The following is a 6,989-nucleotide window of genomic DNA, read 5'->3' as shown; positions in this document are numbered from 1 at the left end:
TCTTACTCCAAATTTTGTTTTGATAATCTTGTTGTAGAAAATGAAACATTAAGAGTTAAATAAAATGAATTAGACAATCAATCAAGTAAAATATCTTTAATTTGTTTGTTTTTGTCAAAAATTGACATAATTCAATAATGGTCGACAAATCCTTCAAATTTGAATGGGTATGAATATCAACATTGAAATATTGAAGTGAAATTTTAAACTAATCATATATTTATCAATATACCTATTTTTTTTAAGTTTAAGACAAAAAAATAATTTATCATGATCTAATAAAAATTGAGATGTAACATATTACAAATAAGAGTAACAACTTTACTACTAATAATGTTAATAATACTAATAGTAATAATATATAATAGTAACATATAATAATAATAATAATAATAATAACTATTATTATTATTATTATACTAATATTTGTTATAATTTTACTACTATCACTATAAATAATATTTATAATAATATATTATTAATAATTAGAAATATTAATACTTATAAAAATAATTCAAATAATAATATATTTATAATTAATATTATAGTTAAAATTATATAGTAAAAAACTTTGAACTCATCAATAATTTATTCGGAATAAAAATCTCCGGTTATTCTTTTTTGAATGTAAATAACCATATTGCATTCAAGAAATTCATCTTTTATCTTATTCCAATTTTTACTATATAATTTTAAACTAATCATATATTTATCAATATACCTTTTTTTTTTAAGTTTAAGACAAAAAAAATAATTTATCATAATCTAATAAAAATTGATATGTAATTACTAACAAAAATATATAATAATAATAATAATAATAATATCATATATTACAAATAAAAATAATAACTTTACTACTAATAATGTTAATAATACTAATAATAATAATATATAATAGTAACATGTAATAATAATAATACTAATATTTGTTATAATTTTACTACTATCACTATAAATAATATTATAATAATATTTTATTAATAATTAGAAATACTAATACTTATAAAAATAATACAAATAATAATATATTTATAATTAATATTATAGTTGAAATCATAAATAAATGAAAAAAATAAAAACAAATTGACTTTTGTAGGATTTGAACTCGGGTCCTTTTGTATCATAGTTTTAAAATGACGAAAAAACTAATTTCTATGACACGTGTCAATAAAAAAAAATGGGTATTATAGTAATTTTGGTGATATCTTCTTTTCTTAATATGTAATAGATTCGACTCTGGGATTGTCGAATTCTAAACTTTGATTTTGCATACCTCCTCAGAAATTAGTTGAAATTCGAATTTACAAGGACTAGATTTTGACCACATTTTTCTTTTTTTATGATAAAAATCACAAGAAAAAAATATTTCAAATATATTAATAAATAATTATTATATGAAGTTTACTAACTTATGAAATTATTATTACCATTAATAATTGATAATTGAAAAAATATATTAAATTATTCTCTTATTAATGTAAATTTTGTTAATATATAATTAATAACTGTAAAGTATTAATAACAAATTTAGTTTTATATTAAAAGGAAAAATTATTAAAATTATTATATTAACTTTATACATGTTTTTAGATTAATTTAATTATTGGTAGTAAATATAAAATTAATGATAAAAATGTTACTAAAAATGGTTATATAATATATCATATTTAAAAATAAGACTATAAAGTGAAAATAATTTATGCTTTTCTTTAATTCGTCAATATTATTTTTTAAATGTAATTTATAGGAATAAAACAATATTCATTGTCAAAGTGAATTAAATTGAAATAATAAGATTACTAATTTAATAAAGTATGTATTTTAACAATTTAAAAAATTGTATTTAAGTTTTACTGAAATAGTTAATTAAAAGAACATCTCTGAATTTTGTGTTGTTAGGTATATTTTATATTTATTTTCTTCTTTCTTTTTTCTTGGTTTCATACTGTAAATGTTATTGCATAAAGTTGTAAGCCCGAAAAGAAGAAAAAAAAAAACTCACTAAAATTTTATGGGTGAGTTCATCTGAATCATTTAAAAATAACACTGTTAATTTATAAAGATTAATAAAGAGTATACTTTTTGTAACTCTTCTTTAAAATCATGTTTATATTACCTTTAGTGTATTTTAAAATCATGACACCGTGGTGTTATAATTAACTCTATGTCATATGTTCCCATATTTCGATTACATACGATAAACAAAATCGTCGCACAAATACATGTAATACATATAAATAAAAATCTAAATAAGTATCCTAATCAAGACTCATTAAAAAAATGTTTGATTGCGTAATCATGATCCTATAAAATAAGTATTTTAAATGCGAGAGTGTTTTAAAATAATATTAATACCATATTATTTTAATAATAAAATATAATGTTAGAATAAACAGAATATGATCATAATATTTATTATAATAATTATTCATAAATTTATAAACAATATTCATACCGATAATCATATTGTAAATAATAAACGGAAGTGTATCTGAATTAGCCATAACGATGTTCTTTAGAGTAATTGATCAGTGATTTTTCTTCTGTAGAGAATCTTTATTTTTCTGTAGAGAAAGGAACAGGAACTTGAAAAATACGTTATGATTATGTGTACTCTCAGAAGAGGACCACGACCATATATAAACTGGATTACTTAAGTTTTAGTATTTCTAATTTGGTCCCTCATCAAATTAGAAATTACTAAATGGTCTCTACACAATATTTATTCTCATGACATATGCCTTTAGTCAAATCTTTAATTTAGTCATATCACTTTATTATTTGACTTTATAAATAATGGCACTAACATATTTAATTATGTATCATATATATGCATGACCCAAAAATATTAACAAATAAATTATAAATAAAATTTTTATTAAGGGATTTGATTACTTAAAATTATTTTATCTCTTTATTTTTTTTTCTAAAAGCTCTCTCATCTCTTTTTAAATTATCTCATCGTGTGATCATTTGTTTGAAAATAAAAAACTGTCAATGTAATCATTGTAGTGGCAAGATTTTCAAATCTATTTGATTAATTGATTAATTTCTCTGTTTGAGTGAGTTGATTTTCAACCGTTTTTTTTTTTTGTATTTTTGATCATCCTTACACATGTCTCTCCTCGAGGTCACATGTGTTCCTTTAGTATTCTATTTGGTTCTCTATTGATCAATGGTCATGAAGGTATGATCAGATCACCTTTGTAGTATTTTTATGTATAAATAGAGTACCATGTGGCTTGGAGAAGGTTTTGGTGTTGTTATAGCCATTCAAGCTATTCATTTGGTAAGAGAAATTAGTCTTTATTTATGTTGTGTGAGTTTTTATAAAATTGAGGGTTTACATGTTGATGCTCTTTTGCGTTTGGGGATGAAATATGGATGGTTTTGATGAATCTGGTTTGATTGTATGATTGTTGTGATCTGGTATAGTTTGGATGATAAATTGCATATTGAATGGTTATGATTGAATTGGTGTGTGAATGAGATAGTTTGAAATTTGAGAAAGTTGGTACAAGCTCTAATTTATGTAGAATTGATATGACTCAAAGTACTAAAAGAGAATTACCAAATTGATCAATTGGACAGATAAAATTCCCTTAATCACAACACAAAATTTATGTTTTTTTAAATAGTGCTGAGCACTAGTTTTTACGAGTTGATTGGCGTCGAGCGTTGGACTAGGACCATTTTAGCTTTACAACGCTGAGTGTTTCTATGCTGGCGCTGAGCACCCATTTTCACAAGATGTTTTGTTTTGTTTGTTTTTCATTGTTCGTTATTTTTTGATGTTCTTTTGTTTACATGAAGCGTGTTTATGGATTTCATTATGATGAATCGAATAGAATCTCTTATGATGAACATGGATGATGAAGTTTGAAGAATTTTAAGATAAATTATTAGTGATTTTATTATTATTGTATGTCTTGATATAAGAGATGTCTGAAAGGAGGTATTTTGAACTCTAATAATCATTCACACTCAAACAATGAGTTATATGGTGAGAGTAGCAGGAAATTATAGCCTTTGGACATGTTCTTTGGTCTTAGTCGTGAAGGGGATTAACCTTGTGTGGTTGGGTGATAAACTATTGTGGTTTTGAACTTTGCGGAGTCTAGAAACCATCACAGGTGCAGAACTCCAGTGAATCATATATCAAGGGCATGTATCTAGATAATTGAGTTTAGTGTGAACAATTATTTGTGTATAATTGTAACGCCTTAACTATTATATAATAACTATTTTTTGATAAAAGATTGAATAATTTTTTTCTTTTATACAATAAAATTGTCCTTAAGAGAACATAAACAACACAACTTCTCATCCCCATATATATATATATATATATATATATATATATATATATGGTCATGACCGACTCGACTGAATTTGGCCAAATTTACGATAGGATCGACTCGCCTAAATATGACCAAATTTCGGTCGTGAGATGTAGGACGTGAGACGTGAGACGAAGGATGTGGGACGTGAGACATAGAACGTGAAACGTGAGATGTGTCACGTGAGACGTAAGACGTGAGACATGAGACATAGGACGTGAGACGTGAGACATGGGACGTGAGATGTAAAACATGAGACGTGAGATGTGGGATATGGGACGTGGGATATGGGACGTGAGACGTGAGACGTGAGATGTGTGATGTGAGACATGGAACGTGAGACGTTGGACGTTGAACGTGAGACGTAAGACGTGGGACGTAAGACGTGAGACGTAGGATGTGAGACGTAGAACGTGAGACGTAGGACGTGAGACATGAGACGTGAAACATAGAACGTGAGACGTGAAACGTAGGACGTGAGACGTGAGACGTGAGACGTGAGATGTAGAACGTAAAATGTGAGACGTGAGACGTGTGACGTGAGACATGGGACGTGGAACGTTGCACGTTGCACGTGAGACGTGAGACATGAAACGTGAGATGTGGGACGTTGGACGTGAAACGTTGGACGTTGGACGTGTGATGTGAGACGTTGGACGTGAGACGTGAAACATGCGACGTGAGACATTAGACGTGAGACGTTGGACGTAAGATGTGTGACGTGAAACATGGAACGTGAGAGACGTGCGACGTGAGACGTGAAGCGCAGGACGTGAGACGTTGGACATGAGACGTAGGACGTGAGACGTTAGACGTTGGACGTTGGACGTGGGACGTGAGACGCGGGACATGAGACGTGGGACGTGAAACGTGGGACGTGAGACGCGAGACATGAGACGTGGAATGTGGAACGTGAGACGTGAGACGTGATACGTAGGACGTGGGACGTGAAAGACGTGAGATACGTGAAACGTGAGACACGTGCGACGTGTGACGTCAGACGTGAGACGAGATACGTGAGACGTGCAACATACGACGTGTGACGTAGAACGTGAAACGTACGATGTACAATGTGCGACGTGCGACGTACAACGTGAGACGTGCGACATGCGATGTGTGACGTGAAACGTGAGACGTTCGTAAATACTAAACCTTGAAATTTATATTCATAAACTTTAAACCTTACAATTAAATTAAAAATTTTAGAAGTCTAATAAAAGAATTATTAATGTATCTATAAATTTGTACCAACAAATTTAAATTATACTCTTGTAAAAAAATGTATTAATAAAAAGATATTAAATACATATAAAAGTTAAAGAATAAAAATATGAGGTTAAAAGTAATAATTAATGTTTATTTAACACCTAAAAATAAAAAAAATATGAGGATAACAACAATAATTTATATTTATTGAACTCTTAAATGAACAGAAGGAAGTAGAGGATGATCTGAAAAGTTAAACTAAGGATGGGCAAAATATCTAATTTTCATGATCTAATCCATTTTTGTTATGATTCAATCCATTTAATATTCATTTTATTAAAAATCCAATCCATTTGATTGGATTTGGATATCAATATAATCTACATTTTATATATTTTATGGATTGTATATCCATACTCTAAATCTAGATTTTCAAAATGGATAATCCAAAATATCCAAACCAAATTTTTAGTTTATATTTTTGGTTAGGTTAGGCTAAAGATTGAGACGAACTAGCCCAAATTTAGTCGTATTTGATAGAGTTGACGTGACCCTATACAAAATTTGGCTGAATTAGGCCAAATTCTGTCAAGTCGGTCCCGATCGAAATTTGGCCCAGCTGGTCCTGGACAAAATTAGGAAGTATTCGGTTGAGTTCACCCCGATCCAAATTTGACTTCATTGGGCTTATTCGACCTAGACAAAATTTGACCATATTCGGCCGAGACAACCGCGACCAAAATTTAGCTGTATTTAGCCTAGTTGGCTCTAGTCAAAATTCGGTCGAATTCAATCGAGTTGGCCCCAATTGAGATTTGGCCGAGTCAGTCCTAGCCTAAATTTGGTCGTATTCGACTGAGACAATCTAGCATGAAATTTGGCCGTATTCAAATGAGTCGGTCACGATAGAAATTTGGCCGTATTCAACTGAGTCGGCCATGACCGAAATTCAGCCGAATTTAGTCGAGTTAGCTCCGGTCAAAATTCGGTCGTGTTGGGCTCAACCAAAATTTGACTAAGTTGGTCCTAACCTGAATTTGGTTGTATTCGTCAAAGTCGATCGTGACCGAATTTTGGTTATATTTAGGCGAGTCGATCCTGACATAAATTTGGCCAAATTTAGTCGAGTTGGTCATGATCGAAATTGGTGGAGTCAGCACTAGCCCAAATTTAACCGTATTCGATCGAGTAAGTCCCGAACAAAATTTGACTATATTCAACTTAGTCGGCTGTGATCGAAAATTGATCATATTCAGTCAAGTCGGTCCCGAACGACGAATTTAATGGAGTCAACCCTAATTGAAATTTGACTGATCAAGTCTTGGCCCAAATGTGGCCATATTTGGCCAAGTCGGCTTTGGCCAAAATTTGGTCGTATTAGGCAAAATCGACCTTGGTCGAAATTCAGTCGAATCCAGTCAAGTCAATCTCGACTGAAAT

This window comes from Vigna unguiculata, chromosome 3, assembly GCF_037176805.1.
Source record: "Vigna unguiculata cultivar grain cowpea cultivar isolate G323 ecotype 2 chromosome 3, ASM3717680v1, whole genome shotgun sequence".
Classification (NCBI taxonomy): domain Eukaryota; kingdom Viridiplantae; phylum Streptophyta; class Magnoliopsida; order Fabales; family Fabaceae; genus Vigna; species Vigna unguiculata.
Note: the sequence above shows the minus strand (reverse complement) of the source record.